This window comes from Triticum dicoccoides, chromosome 6A (assembly GCF_002162155.2).
Source record: "Triticum dicoccoides isolate Atlit2015 ecotype Zavitan chromosome 6A, WEW_v2.0, whole genome shotgun sequence".
Classification (NCBI taxonomy): domain Eukaryota; kingdom Viridiplantae; phylum Streptophyta; class Magnoliopsida; order Poales; family Poaceae; genus Triticum; species Triticum dicoccoides.
This window is the reverse complement of record NC_041390.1, coordinates 105,440,993-105,457,888: the sequence shown is the minus strand read 5'-3', so window position 1 is coordinate 105,457,888 and position 16,896 is coordinate 105,440,993. Positions and strand designations below refer to the sequence as shown.

At 45.3% G+C, this 16,896-nt stretch overlaps 1 pseudogene; it reads left to right on the top strand.

The window, feature by feature from the left end:
- Nucleotides 1–201: 201 nt before the first annotated feature.
- LOC119315298 lies at nt 202–2,318 on the top strand (annotated as a pseudogene).
- Nucleotides 2,319–16,896: the final 14,578 nt, after the last annotated feature.

Genomic DNA, 16,896 nt, shown 5'->3' with positions numbered 1-16,896 from the left:
GTTCCGATCGCCCACGACGTTTGATTGGATCACAAAATCTATGGCACTTCCGTTCTCAACTTGGCATGCTCTACCTTCTTCATTAGTAGACCACACCGCGCAGCAAGAATCCGGTTTCCACGCTAGCTTTCACCACAACACCACGCAGCCATCTCTGTTCTACTTCTCCATAGAGCAACCACACCAAGAAATTCCTTCCACATGCCTTCCCTTGGCTTGGCTCTGATGCTGCTGGCCTCTTTGATCTCTCCGACCAGCTCCTGCACAGACCATGAGAAGAGCTCCCTTCTCCAGCTCCTCGCCGGGCTCTCGCGGGACGGTGGCCTCGCCACGTCGTGGCGGAGCAACACCGACTGCTGCACATGGGAAGGGATCACCTGCAACCAAGATGGGAAGGTCACCGACGTTTCGCTGGCTTCTCAAGGCCTCGAGGGGTCCATCTCGCCGTCCCTCAGCAAACTCACCGGACTCTTGCGCCTCAACCTGTCGCGCAACTCCCTGTCCGGCGCCTTCCGCTGGAGTTGGTGTCGTCCGGCAGCATAATCGTCCTTGACGTCAGCTTCAACCGCCTGATAGGAGTGCTGCATGAGCTGCCATCCTCAACCCCTGCGCGGCCTCTGCAGGCACTCAACATCTCAAGCAACTTATTCACAGGACAGTTTCCATCGACCACATGGAGAGCAATGGAGAATTTGGTCGCACTCAATGCCAGCAACAACAGCTTTACAGGGCAGATACCAACGACGCCATGTGCGAGCTCGCCATCTTTAGCCGTGCTTGAACTCAATTTTAACAAATTCAGTGGAAATATCCCTCCAGGGCTCGGCAATTGCTCCGCGCTGAAGATGCTCAGCGCTGGCTACAACAACCTCTGTGGGACTCTTCCAGGCGAGCTCTTCAATGTCACCTCGTTAGAGCACCTCTCTTTGCCTAACAATTGGTTAGACGGACCTGTCAATGGCATCGGCAAGCTCACAAATCTGGTCACCCTTGATCTTGGGGGAATGGTTTCAGTGGCAACATTCCAGAGTCTATAGGTGATTTGAAGAGATTGGAGGAGCTGCATTTGGAACACAACAATATGCCAGGGGATCTGCCAACAGCTCTAAGAAAATGCACAAATCTCATAACAATTGACCTCAACACCAACCACTTCAGTGGAGAACTTAACAAGGTCAAGTTCGCGAGCCTGTCCAACCTAAGAAAATTAGATCTTCTCTTCAACGACTTCACCGGCATAATTCCAGAAAGCATATACTCCTGCACCAATCTGACTGCACTACGACTATCTTACAACCGATTCCATGGTAAATTGTCAGAAAAAATAGGCAATCTGAAGTCCCTCTCGTTCCTATCACTTGCTAACAACTCTCTTACAAATATCACAAGAACACTTCAGATCCTTAGTAGTTCCAAGAGCCTCACTACCCTTTATATTGGGTGCAACTTCCTGCATGAGACCATGCCAGAAGATGACAACATTGGTGGTTTTGAGAATCTTCAGGTTCTTTCTATGAGTGATTGTTCATTGTCTGGAAAAATACCTGATTGGTTATCAAAGGTCACAAATTTGGGGATGCTATTTTTGCAAAGCAATCAACTAACTAGACCGGTACCTGACTGGATCAGCAGCCTGAACTTGCTTTTCCATCTAGACATATCAAACAACAGCTTTACAGGGGAAATTCCAACTGCCTTAATGGAGATGCCAATGCTGAGATCAGACAAGACTGCACCAAAGGTCTTCTTTGAGCTGCTTGTTTGGAACGAGAACACATTTATGCAGTACCTCATGCTCAGTGCTTTTCCTAAGGTGCTTAATCTAGCCATCAATAATTTCACTGGTGTGATCCCAAAGGAGATCGGACAGTTAAAAGGACTCATTTCACTCAACCTGAGCTCTAATAGATTATCTGGAGAGATGCCAGAGCAGATATGCAACCTCACGAACCTGCAGGTGCTTGACTTGTCTGGTAATCAACTCACTGGTACAATTCCAGCTGCACTGAAGAATCTGCATTTCCTTTCCAGATTCAATGTTTCTAATAATGACCTGGAAGGCCCTATTCCGAACGTGGGCCAATTCAGCACATTTCCGGATTCTAGCTTTGGTGGAAACCCAAAACTGTGTAGCCCTATGATCACAAACCATTGTGGTTCAGCAGAAGCAGGTCCGGTCTCCACAAAACACATTGGTAATGAGGTTATCTTTGCGATCGCCTTTGGTATTTTCTTTGGAGTAGGAGTCCTATATGATCAGATAGTCTTAGCGAGATATTTTGGCTAAAGCCTTGTAATTGTTCTCACTGCCCAAACCATGTGAGCTCAAGTGTTTCTCAGTTCAGCAAGACGATGCCAGTGGCTCCTGCCCCAGCAAGATCAACATCCCTGGTAAATCCGGTATCTCAAGTTACAGGCATTCAATCTGTACTGCATGTAAATGAAAATAGTTAGCGAGTTAGGAAATATCAAGAGTGTGTAATCCTACTATTTTTTGTAGAGAATATATAACCAGTCTTTCATTATTTACTTTGATAAAGGTGATTGAATGTTCATCCAGGATCAGTGATGAATACATATCATGCAAAATCGCCAGGGACATCATACAACCATGAGAAAATTGCAGTTTAGCATACTAACATGCAGTTGAGACTTAAACCAATTAAGCAGACTGGCGATTTAATAGATTAATTAATTCATCATGGAAAAAACAGGGTGGAACCCTATAACTCAATACAGCTGCCATCAAACTCAAACAACGCGCGCTGAGAGAAAATTTCAGAAATGTTGAAAGCACAAGTGCTCCCTAGGTGGTTTGGATAATTGATGACAACATATCTCTTGTTGGACTAACATTTCGATCTAGCATGTTTCAGATAAGTTCAACAATGGAGTGGCATGGACTAAAGGTTATGGGAACTCCTTCAAGATGCTAAGGACAAAGGATTGGCTAAAGCTTCAAGCTCAAGACTCCTCATTTTACATTTTAGTGATCCAAGATCACATTGAGTCTTTAGGAAAAGCCAATACTATCAAGGAGGGATGAGGTGTTGCTTAGTGAGCCTCTTGCTTCATGTGCTTAGTGATATGCTCCAAAACCCTCAGCTACTTTCCCACTTCCACATATGACCTAAACCCTAAGCCAAACTCGGTCCTACCGATTCTTCCTATCCGGTGCCACCGAGTTTCACTTGTCATAAGCCACTGCCAAACCCTAATCAGTTCGGTCTCACCGATGGGATCTCGGTCTCACCGAGATGGGCTTGCAAACTCTCTGTTACCCGTTGCAATATTCTCGGTCCCACCGAGATATGCAATCGGTTCCACCGAGTTTGCTTGGCCAAATCTCAGTTTCACTTATTACCCAAATCGGTCCCACCGAGTTTGAGTAATCGGTCAAACCGAGTTTTGGATTTACCCTAACCCTAGCACATCAGCCCACCGAGTTGATCCAGTCGGTCCCACCGAAATCTCTAACGGTCACTAGGTTTACCTTTTCGGTCCGACCGAGTTTGTTGATTCGGTCCCACCGAGATTGGAAAACTGTGTGTAACGGTTGGATTTTGTGTGGAGGCTATATATACCCCTCCACCTCCTCTTCATTTGATGAGAGAGCCATCAGAACACATACACCATTCCAACTCATTTGTTCTGAGAGAGAACCACCTACTCATGTGTTGAGACCAAGATATTCCATTCCTACCATATGAATCTTGATCTCTAGCCTCTCCAAGTTGCTTTCCACTCAAATCTTCTTTCCAAAAAATCCAAATCCTATGAGAGAGAGTTGAGTGTTGGGGAGACTATCATTTGAAGCACAAGAGCAAGGAGTTCATTACCTACACACCATTTGTTACTTCTTGGAGAGTGGTGTCTCCTAGATTGGCTAGGTGTCACTTGGGAGCCTCCGACAAGATTGTGGAGTTGAACCAAGGAGTTTGTAAGGGCAAGGAGATCGCCTACTTCGTGAAGATCTACCGCTAGTGAGGCAAGTCCTGTGTGGGTGATGGCCATGGTGGGATAGACAAGGTTGCTTCTTTGTGGACCCTTTGTGGGTGGTTGCTTCTTCGTGGACCCTTCATGGGTGGAGCCCTGTGTGGACTCGCGCAACCGTTACCCTTTGTGGGTGGAGCCCTCCGTGGACTCTCGCAACCGTTACCCTTTGTGGGTTGAAGTCTCCATCAACGTGGATGTAGGATAGCACCACCTATCCGAACCACGGGAAAAACATCCGTGTCTCCAATTGCGTTTGATTTCTCCAAACCCTTCCCTTTACATTCTTGCAAGTTGCATGCTTTATATTCCGCTGCTCATATACTCTTTGCATGCTTGATTGATATGTATTGTGAGTGTTGAAATTGTGCCTAAACTCCACTTAAACCGAAAAAACTTAAAAATTGCAACTTTAGCATTAAGTGTCTAATCACCCCCCTCTAGACACTTCTACTTCTAGATCCTACAAGTGGTATCAAAGCATTGGTCTCCATTGCCTTGGTTTAATCACCATTGGAGGAAGATGGATGTATCTACATTAGGGAGTCTTAGACATAGAGTGCCTATTCTTGATGGAGAGTATTTTCATGAGTGGGAAAATGAGATGCTTGTAATCTTCAATCAATATCATTTGAACAAGTATATTGCTAGCCCTTGTGCATCTCATATTGATCCTTTGCATCCTACCCTAGATGAAGATATTGACATGACTCGCAATCTTAGAACTATTGAGCTCATCATTAGAGGATTGCCCAAAAATTTGATTGCTAGTTTGCCTACTCAAAATTGTGCCTATACTATATGGAAATTTCTTGAGGAACAATTTCCCGATCATTCCTTGAAAACTTTGGATGAAATTCTCCATAAATCTATTGCCTTGAGTAAGATGAACTCTAGTGATCCTAGTTTTGGTAAATGTCTATTTGAACTTACCAATCTTAAGCATGCTAAAGGAGATGTTGGAATCATTAATGATATCATATTCAAAGCTATAAGAATTCATAAAAGTGACCACTTTGATGATCATTTATCTAATGAATTACCCTCTCTAGGAAATGATGAGTCACAAGATCGTGATGAACATGAATATTATGATGATGATGATAGTGACTTCGATCTTGATAATGCAATGAGACATTTTGGTCTTATGGCAAATCTTCGGGGATATGAATCAGGAGGAAAGGAATGGGTTCTTGATAGTGGATGTACTGATCATATGACCGGAGATGAAGAGATGTTTCGTGAGCTTGCTGAAAATGACGGCCCTCGAAAATATGTCACCTTTGGTGATAATTCAAAGGGTAAAGTGGTTGGCCTTGGTAAGGTGGCCATCTCACATGATAGTTCCATTCAAAATGTCATGCTTGTTGAATCTCTTGGCTACAACTTACTTTCAGTATCTAGACATGCTGATTTCGGTTTGAATGTCCTATTTACTAAGGTAGATTGCCAAGTATTTCGTCGAGACAATCATAAAATGGTCTTTACTGGTATGCGTAGAGGTGATCTTTACATTGTCGATTTCTCTAAAAAGGCACAACCTAAAACTTGCTTTGTTGCTAAATCCTCAAAAGGTTGGTTGTGGCATAGACGACTAGGTCACGTTGGCATGAGAAACCTTGAAAGCTTATTAAAGGAAATCATATCCTTGGAGTCAACGATGTCATATTTGATAAGGATAGACTTTGCAGTGCTTGTCAAGCAGGTAAACAGGTTGGAGGAAGACATCCGTGAAGAACATCATAAACACAAGGAGGCCACTCGAGCTACTTCACATGGATCTTTTTGGTCCCAATGCCTACAAGAGTCTCGGTGGAAATTCTTTTGGTCTAGTTATAGTTGATGATTTTTCAAGATTTACGTGGGTGTTCTTTCTTAATGACAAGTCGCAGGTCCAGAAGATCTTTAGAAACTTCGCTAGGAAGGCCCAAAATCAGTTTGATGTGAAGATCAAGAAGGTTCGGAGTGACAATGGAACGGAGTTCAAGAACGCAAATGTGGACACCTTTCTTGATGAAGAAGGGATTTCACACGAGTTCTCGGCTACGTACACACCTCAACAAAATGGAGTTGTTGAGAGGAAGAACCGGACGCTCATCGAAATGGCAAGAACGATGCTTGATGAATACAAGACGCCAAAGCACTTTTGGGCAGAAGCGGTTGAGACAGCTTGTCACGCAACAAATCGCTTATATCTTCACAAGCTACTCGGCAAGACGACATACGAGCTTCTCACCGGTAACAAACCCCAAGTTGGATACTTTCGAGTATTCGGCTCAAAGTGCTACATTCTTGATAAGCATCGTCGTTCAAAGTTTGCTCCTAAATCTCATGAAGGTTTTCTACTTGGTTATGGCTCAAACTCTCACACTTACCGTGTCTACAACAATTTCACCCGAAAGGTTGAAGAGACGGTAGATGTGAAGTTTGATGAATCTAATGGCTTGCAAGTAGAGCAATTGCCAATTGATGTAGGAGACAAAGACCCTTCAGAAGCAATTCAAGACTTGTCCATTGGCAAAATTCGTCCAACGGAGGTGAAGGAGAGTACTTCATCCGTTCAAGTGGAAGCTTCTACTTCACGACAAGGCGAACCAAGAATCGACACGGAAGCATCCACAAGTGGTACACACCAAGATGAAGAAAACGAGGAAATACGTCAAGACGAACATCAACAACCTCCTTCTCCACCACGACAAGAGAACGACGACGTCAACAATGAAGAAGGCCAAGAAGAAGAACAAGATGAAGAAGATGTTCAACGAAGACCCAAGCAAAAGCTCTCACGAGTTCGAGCAAGAATTGCCAAAGATCATCCCGTCGAGCAAATCCTCAATGATATACAAACTGGGAGAATCACTCGCTCAAAAACTCGTTTAGCTAACTTTTGTGAAAACTATTCATTCATCTCTAGCATTGAACCTATGAAGGTTGAAAAAGCATTGGAAGATCCGGATTGGATAAACGCTATGCATGAAGAGCTACATAATTTTGAGAGAAACCAAGTTTGGACATTGGTCGAGAAGCCCGACAACAACCACAACATCGTTGGTACCAAATGGGTGTTTCGCAACAATCAAGATGAAGATGGACAAGTGGTTCACAACAAAGCACGTCTCGTCGCCCAAGGGTACACACAAGTCGAAGGTATGGACTATGGTGAGACATATGCTCCCGTTGCTAGACTTGAGTCCATTGCATCTTACTTGCCTATGCTAATCACCATAATATCACCTTGTACCAAATGACATTAAAAGTGCTTTTCTAAATGGTGAAATAGAGGAGGAAGTTTATGTCAAACAACCTCCTGGCTTTATCAACCCTAAGAAACCAAATCATGTTTACAAACTTCACAAAGCTCTTTATGGTCTTAAACAAGCTCCTAGAGCATGGTATAAATGCTTGACCAAGTTCCTTACTACAAGTGGTTTTGAAATTGGTAAAATTGATTCTACTCTTTTTACTAAAAGGGTTAATGGAGAACTATTTGTATGCCAAATTTATGTTGATGATATCATATTTGGTTCAACTAACCCTATCTTTAGTGAAAAGTTTGGAAAGCTAATGTCAAAGAAGTTTGAGATGTCTATGATGAGTGAACTCAAATTCTTTCTTGGGTTGCAAATCAAGCAAATTAAGGAAGGTACATTTGTCTCTCAAACAAAGTACACCAAGGACTTATTCAAGAAGTTCAATATGCAAGAATGCAAAGGTATGTCTACACCCATGCCTACTAGTGGACATAATGATTTAACCAAAGATGGTGAACCGGTTGATCAAAAGGTTTATTGCTCTATGATTGGTTCATTGTTATACCTATGTGCTTCACGTCCCGATATTATGCTAAGTGTGTGCATGTGTGCACGATATCAAGCTGCTCCTAAAGATTGTCATCTTAAGGCTATGAAAAGGATAGTGAGATATTTAATCCATACACAAAATTTTGGCATTTGGTATCCTAAGAGGTCTTCTTTTGATCTTGTTGGCTATTCTGACTCGGATTATGCCAGAGACAAGGTTGATAGAAAGTCTACTTCGGGTACTTGTCAATTTCTTGGTAGATCTCTTGTGTCTTGGTCTTCCAAGAAACAAAACTCGGTATCCTTATCCACCGCCGAAGCGGAATACATTGCCGCTGGTTCATGTTGTGCTCAATTACTTTGGATGACCCAAACTCTTAAAGATTATGGGATTTATGTGAAACATGTTCCACTGCTTTGTGACAATGAAAGTGCTATGAAAATTGGTCATAATCCTGTACAACATTCTCGAACTAAGCATATTGAAGTTCGTCATCATTTCATTCGAGATCATGTTGCTAAGGGTGACATCAATCTTAAGCATGTTCGCACCGATAAGCAATTAGCGGATATATTCACTAAACCACTTGATGAGAAAGTGTTTTGTAGGTTGAGAGGAGAATTGAACATCATTGATGCTTCGAACTTGGAGTAGAAACTCCATTGGATACATGCAAGACATGAGCTTATGACTAATCCATGATATATTTCTTATGATAACTATCTTATGTCTTGGATATATTTGCACCTTGCATGTTGTCTAACCCATGTAGGTGCTTGGTTGAATCTAATTCCATGAGATTGCGACTCACTCACATCTTGAGCAATCTCTACAAGACCAAGACTCTACACAATAGTGGTTGAAGACAAGGAAGCACAAAACCATTCAAACATATCCTTTGACAAATCCTATGTTAAGCCTCATGATTGTCATTTTTGGATACACAAGTGATCTTCCTTACAAGAACTAACCCATGTAGGTAGATGAACTCAAACTCCAAGTGGTGATCCCAATTCTTGATGAGCTACATCAACCTTGAGCACCCACACAAGTTCAACTACATGAGCAAGAACCACACCACCACCCAAGGTATGTTATTCCATCTTAGAGAAGCTTTACTCCAAGACATGAGTCAAAGCAACTCAACAAGATATGAATACATCAAGATGCTTAAACGAAAGATGGTAACCCCATTTTGAGCTTAAACGATGAGTATGACCTATGATCAAGTGTTCCCACTTGACTCCTAAGTCAATATACTCTAACATAGGTGACTATGTCACCGCCCAACTCTAGATGAAGCTCTCTTGTGTTCTTTCTTTGTGTTATTGCATTTGTCTCATGCATGTTTATTTTCTCTCTTTTTTTAAAAAAAAACTTCATCTAGATCTTTCAGTTTCTTCTCCTTTCTCTTTGTTTTTTGTTCTGCATTTTTTGCACTTAATTCCTTGCAAATCCTTCAGGAAATTCATTGCAAATCTTTGTGAGATCCTACATGTCTAGTGAGCTGAGGTGACAAGTGTTTTTCTCTGTGTAAACTCGGTTTCACCGACTTGCAATTTTCGGTCCAACCGAATCTTTTCGGTACCACCGAAATGTGCCACTCGGTGCCACCGACTTTGCAATCAGAAAAACAAGATTGCCACTTGTTCTACATTTCTTCTGATCCAGCTCCACTCAATGAATCTTGTCCTCTACAAGCATCACAATTTTATCCTCTGCTTTGTGCTGAATCTCGAGGACCAAACCTAGTCGACGGATTCCAGGAAAAACCTTCTTGGAAATTGATGTCAAAGGGGGAGAAAGAGATCACATCAAAGCTCAAGGGGGAGAGAAAGTCTCAAGGATCCCAGATATTATTAAGAAATCTCCAGGGGGAGAGAATACTCAAGGATCCTAGATGCTTGATGTTCAAGAGGAGAGATACACATGTCCTTTTGGGGGGAAGACATGTTCATATGTACTCATTTGAATTAAGTTCCATTTGTATCTTTCAGCTCTGATTTTCTGTTCCCTATCTTCTCCCAATATCCCATGTAAGATTCAGGGGGAGCAAGACACCTAAGGGAAAGAAATCAGTCAAATTCATTGCATATTTTTATTCTTGGGGACATGTTGAATTCAATATGGTACTTGTACTCACTCCCTACATGTCATCCCAGTCTTGGTATTCTTGTGGTTTCTTTTGTTTGCTCTGGCTAGTGGATGTACCTGTGTTATCTAACCTTGTTTGTGCAGGTTCATTCCATCCTAAGCCAACTCAAGACCACAAGGTAAGTATATGCATCAAAATCATGAGTATGAGGAGTTCTTGCTTATGTACATACTGTTTGCAAGAAGGACTCATGAGCATGAAGGTATTTTCCTTGATAATCTTTTGCTCTGATGCATATGGCCAAAATGCATGTAACACATTGCCTACTCTGTCATGGTTATGCTCTCACATGCCTCTATATTTCATATTTACATGAGTGCATACATGTAGGGGGAGCCTATGCTTGTTACATGTCCTTCCAAAGCTTTACTTGTTGTTCTTTATATCTTTATCTAAAGCTTTGATGTATGTTGCCATCAATTACCAAAAAGGGGGAGATTGAAAGCACAAGTGCTCCCTAGGTGGTTTTGATAATTGATGAAAACATATCTCTTGTTGGACTAACATTTCGATCTAGCATGTTTCAGATAAGTTCAACAATGGAGTGGCATGGACCAAAGGTTGTGGGAACTCCTTCAAGATGCTAAGGACAAAGGATTGGCTAAAGCTTCAAGCTCAAGACTCCTCATTTTACATTTTAGTGATCCAAGATTACATTGAGTCTTTAGGAAAAGCCAATACTATCAAGGAGGGATGAGGTGTTGCTTAGTGAGCCTCTTGCTTCATGTGCTTAGTGATATGCTCCAAAACCCTCAGCTACTTTCCCACTTCCACATATGACCTAAACCCTAAGCCAAACTCAGTCCTACCGATTCTTCCTATCCGGCGCCACCGAGTTTCACTTGTCATAAGCCACTGCCAAACCCTAATCAGTTCGGTCTCACCGATGGGATCTCGGTCTCACCGAGATGGGCTTGCAAACTCTCTGTTACCCGTTGCAATATTCTCGGTCCCACCGAGATATGCAATCGGTTCCACCGAGTTTGCTTGGCCAAATCTCAGTTTCACTTATTACCCAAATTGGTCCCACCGAGTTTGAGTAATCGGTCAAACCGAGTTTTGGATTTACCCTAACCCTAGCACATCAGCCCACCGAGTTGATCCAGTCGGTCCCACCGAAATCTCTAACGGTCACTAGGTTTACCTTTTCGGTCCGACCGAGTTTGTTGATTCGGTCCCACCGAGATTGGAAAACTGTGTGTAACGGTTGGATTTTGTGTGGAGGCTATATATACCCCTCCACCTCCTCTTCATTTGATGAGAGAGCCATCAGAACACATACACCATTCCAACTCATTTGTTCTGAGAGAGAACCACCTACTCATGTGTTGAGACCAAGATATTCCATTCCTACCATATGAATCTTGATCTCTAGCCTCTCCAAGTTGCTTTCCACTCAAATCTTCTTTCCAAAAAATCCAAATCCTATGAGAGAGAGTTGAGTGTTGGGGAGACTATCATTTGAAGCACAAGAGCAAGGAGTTCATTACCTACACACCATTTGTTACTTCTTGGAGAGTGGTGTCTCCTAGATTGGCTAGGTGTCACTTGGGAGCCTCCGACAAGATTGTGGAGTTGAACCAAGGAGTTTGTAAGGGCAAGGAGATCGCCTACTTCGTGAAGATCTACCGCTAGTGAGGCAAGTCCTGTGTGGGCGATGGCCATGGTGGGATAGACAAGGTTGCTTCTTCGTGGACCCTTTGTGGGTGGTTGCTTCTTCGTGGACCCTTTGTGGGTGGAGCCCTGTGTGGACTCGCGCAACCGTTACCCTTTGTGGGTGGAGCCCTCCGTGGACTCTCGCAACCGTTACCCTTTGTGGGTTGAAGTCTCCATCAACGTGGATGTAGGATAGCACCACCTATCCGAACCACGGGAAAAACATCCGTGTCTCCAATTGCGTTTGATTTCTCCAAACCCTTCCCTTTACATTCTTGCAAGTTGCATGCTTTATATTCCGCTACTCATGTACTCTTTGCATGCTTGCTTGATATGTATTGTGAGTGTTGAAATTGTGCCTAAACTCCACTTAAACCGAAAAAACTTAAAAAATTGCAACTTTAGCATTAAGTGTCTAATCACCCCCCTCTAGACACATCTACTTCTAGATCCTACAAATGTACACAAAGTTATCAAATGGAGATGCTCGAATTGGTACACAATGTCGCTCCGTAATTTGTACAAGAGCCTAATTCAAGGCATTTACCTGAGAAGCCAAGAGGAGAGCAGCCGGAGCCGGGTCACGGGATGTGCCGCCTGGCCGTCGGTGGTTAGCCTGCAAGCCCCCGTCAGCAAGGCACGACCGCATTATTGGTTCTGGATCCCATTGTGGACGGGTTTCATTTAACCTGTGTCCTGATGGATTGCAGCAGCAGCCTCAATCTGATCTATGCCGACATCGTCAAGGAAATGCATATCTATCCGACAAACATCAAACCCAGTAGTGCCATATTTAATGCTGTCATGCTAGGAGTGGAGGCACGCGGCTTGGGAAGCATTACATTGGAGGTAGTATTCGGCACGCCCGAGAACTCTTGAAGTGAGGAGTTAATCTTCAAAGTAGCACCCTTTCGAAGTGGCTACCAGGCACTTGGGCGAATCTTGGAACGTTTGAGCTCTCGAGAAGCTTGGGCGGTGGAGAGGAGAATGGAAGCATAAATGGAATCAATTACCCTCTCCCTCTATATAGGCCAGTAAAAGGCCAAGGGTCGCCTTGCCTCGCAAAAAAATCACCAGTTCCCAATACATCATGTAGTATATGCACGCGTGGATTAAGGTGTTCTTGTTGGCTAAGCTAACGGAGACTTCTATCCCATTGAATGATAAGTTAGGCCAAGGAGGCTCTTGTTAAAAGATATCCCCTATTTTCTGGGGTCAATTGTCACATAAAAACACATGGTTACAATAGTGAAAGACAGAAGGACCTCGGAACCAAGCATGTCCTCGGAATCGGAAGCCGATGTAAGAGACGGAACTCGTCCACTAAGCCGAAGACTTAAAATGATGAAGTTGTTCCCTGGCCCTCGGCGTGATCAAGATCGAGTTCTCCGAAGACCTAGCGTACACTTCAAGGCGTATTTAAATAAAAGTTATGTTTATCCCTATATGGTAACCAACCACGTGTAAACCCTAGATACCCTCGGTGGCTATATAAACCGTGGGGTTTAGTCCATAGAGGCACGATTTCAAGGTCTTGGAGCTAGGAACTCATTCATACGATCTCGAGGTAGATCATACTGTACTTTGTACCCATCACAATCAATATAACAAGAGCAGGACGTAGGGTTTTACCTCTTTGAGAGGGCCCGAACCTGGATAAACACCGTGTCCCCCTTCTTCGTGTCACCATCTAGCTTAGATCTTCAGCTTGGGACCTCCTACCCGAGATCCGCCGATTTTAGCAACGACACCTGGGCCATCGAAATGTCAGTTCCGGCCCTGCCCGTCGTGTTCCAGGCAAAGAGAAAGATATTTGATGGGGTTAACTGCATATACCTCTATGCTAATTAACAACTGGAAATGAATTGAAGTGACTCTACACATACTGAAGAGCATCAAAACATTATCAACCAAAACACTTGAAAGCAATTTCAAACCCATAGGAAATTTTCCTATGCTAGTTATTTGCTTCGTATGATTATAATCTAAAGGAAACACTAGGTGTATTAAAGATTGTCTTGTCCTTATCATGGATTAGAATAGATGAGGCTGCTTCTCATTCAATCTTTAGAAAAAAAGTAAAACACCACTTGTTTATTATACACAATTAGATAGATGGCGCGGAAATTTAACCTCGAGCAGATTCAGTTGCAACTACTAAGATGCTATTCTTTGTGTTTAAGAAAAAGATGTAACTCTCATTAAATAGGTTATGAAAAGTTCAGGCCAGAACAAGTCAAACCCAATTAACCCCAACAATATACCTGATGTTGATGTTGTGGGTAGGTGTGCATAGCTTCAGCATTGTCTTTATACATGTGTTAAAAGATAACGACATGACACTAATTAGATGAAATTAGAAAGCTAGGACATGACTTCTGGAGAAATCATGTGATCAAGCTAGCTTGCATGGCATCTACCCTACCAATAGAAGTGATGGTAGTCTGGATGCCGAGAAGAAGAACTAGGTTTTGAGCAGTATAAACAGGCTACGCAAGGCCATATGGAGATAGTTACAACCCATTATGTCATCAACCAACTACACTAGTCACTTGCAAATCATAGTTACAAGAAACTATGTGCAATGACCACTCACTGCTGATAGCTACTCCCTCCTGTAACTTTTCATAAGAGCATGTTAATAGTACAGCCAACTGATGGCTATATGATGTTGCCATGTCATCTATAGCCAACCTTATAGCCGGCAAGTACAATAGTTAGATATAAAGATGTGCTATTTTATTAATACATGGCCCACCTTTTATCCTCACATAGTGCCTAGGAGCAGGTCTACAACTAGCTCTTATTCTATAGCCGGCTCCTCTTCTCTCTCCTATTCTCTCCCCTCCATGTCAACAGAAAAATAATATTTTAACTCTTATAGCCTGCTTACATAAGCTTATTGTACTTGCTGTAAGACGTTTTTATAGTCCATGATGGTATAAAAAACGTCTTATATAAGTTCAAGAGGAAGTGTTTTTTACTATGGTTGCACCTATTCCATTGACATGATAACTGTTATGACTGGTATAGGGGCTTAGCCCAGTGGATTATGGCCCAAGTATCTTAATTAGGGGCTTAGCCCAATTATCTTATCGTATTAGGATCGTTTGCTTAGGAGTCAAGTAAACCTCTCTATATAAGGAGAGAAGATGTATATCGATCTAATCAAGCAAGAAGCAATCAATATTTGCTCGGCTTCCCTTAGGGAGCCGAGAGACCTAAACCCTAGCCGCCTCCTGCTTTCGCCGCCGCCGCTCTCGTCGCAAGGACGGCGCCACGCCGCCGGCCGCCGCGCACCAGCCCTCGCCCTTCCCCCTCCTTCCCGTACAACCTACGCCCTAGACCGGGTAGAACCCTAGTTTCTACCAATTTGGTATCTAGAGACTTGGGCCCGATCATGTCTTCGTCAACACCATCGCCGCCGCTGCCCATCTCCACCTCCGCGCCGATGACGTCCGCCCTGATGACCACCGCCGGGGCCTCCACGCTGTCGGGCCCGGTCACCACCGCGGGCTCTTCACCGCCCCCGGCCCCCATCACTTCCGCACCGCTAACAACCGTCATCTTCACGCGGAAAAGGTCACCAATACCTTGCGGGATCTCGTGACGGCCGTCCAGGGACTCCTTCTGAACCAGTACCAACCGTACATGGCCGGGCCGTACACACCTCCGCCGGCTGCGCTGATCGCCGCCTACGGCCACCCCACGCTGCCATGGCCGTCCTAAGGCGCGCCTGCCTACAGCGGGCAGCCGCTGCTGCTGTTCCAAGCGGGCTCCCCCGTGCTGCCGTGGCCGTCCCAGGGCGCGCCTGCCTACAGTGGGCAGCCGCTGCTGCCGTTCCAGGCAGGCCCCCCGCGCTGCCATGGCCGACCCAGGGCGCGCCGGCCTGCACCGGGCTACCGCTGCTGCCGTTCCAGGCGGGGCACCCCGGCGAGAGCACTCCGGCCGCGACTCCTCTGTGACATCTGCCGCCGCCTTCCCCCGCGGCAACCGACGCACTCGCCCACCCTCCATAGCCGATGCTGCAACCACCGGCGCCACCTCTGCCCAGCTCAAGGGCGTCCTCGCCGGCCGGCCTTCCGATACATCAGGTCCCGTTTTCGGCCTCCCTATCGCCACTACCAGCTTGGGCGGCTGGGTCTTCGCCATCGCCGGTCTACACCACGGCTCGGGAGCAGCCGACCCCGTTTTCGTAGTTCGGCGGGCCATCCAGCTCCGCGTGTCCTTACCCGGAGTACTTCGACCAGGCGCCACCCGCCTCGCTGCTCTGCACCTCCGAGCCAGCTCGACACGACGCTCCGACCCAGACACCGCCGCGGTTCGCCAAGATTGACTTCGCCACCTATGACGGCACGAAGGACCCCCTCAACTGGCTCAACCAGTGCGACCAGTTCTTTCGTGGGCAACGTACCCTCGCCTCGGAGCGCACCTGGCTCACCTCTTACCACCTCCGCGGCGCGGCACAGACCTGGTACTATGCCCTCGAACGGGACGAGGGCATCTGTAACACCCCGGATGTAATTTACCTTATATGTACTCCGACTCTTGCCGTTTCCGGCACTAAGTTATTTTATTTCCTCGGCTTCGGGTTTTTGTCTCAGTTTGTTGTTGCCATTGTCATGCATCTCATATCATGTCATCATGTGTATTGCATTTGCATACGTCTCCGTCTCATGCATCCGAGCATTTTCCCCGTTGTCCGTTTTGCATTCCGGCGCTCCTATCTACTCCGAATGGCCCTTTCTACCTTCTTTTCGTGTGTGGGGGTTAAACATTTCTGGATTGGACCGAGATTTGCCAAGCGGCCTTAGTTTACTACCAGTAGACCGCCTGTCAAGTTTTGTACCATTTGGACTTCGTTTGATACTCCAACGGTTAACCGAGGAACCGAGAAGGCCTCGTGTGTGTTGCAGCCCAACACCCCTCCAATTTGGCCCAAAACCCACCAAAACCCTCTCCATCATCTAGAGTGTTCAATCACGATCGCGTGGCCGAAAACCGCACCTCATTTGGACTCTCCTAGCTCCTCCTATGCCTATAAATAGGTCCTCCTCCGAAATTCCGGATCGGATCCACCCCTAACCCTCGTCCCCTTCCTCTCCGCGCGCCGGACAACGTCCGGACGCGCCGGACATGTCCGCCCGACCCGCCGCCGCCAACCGGAGCTTGCCACATGGCACCGTCGGGCTCCTCCCGCCGCCGGCCCGTCCCGACCCAGCGCGGGCCCTCTCCACCGAGAAGACCGGGCCGCGGCCCGCGCCCGCACGCCGCCATCCCCCTCAAAGCCG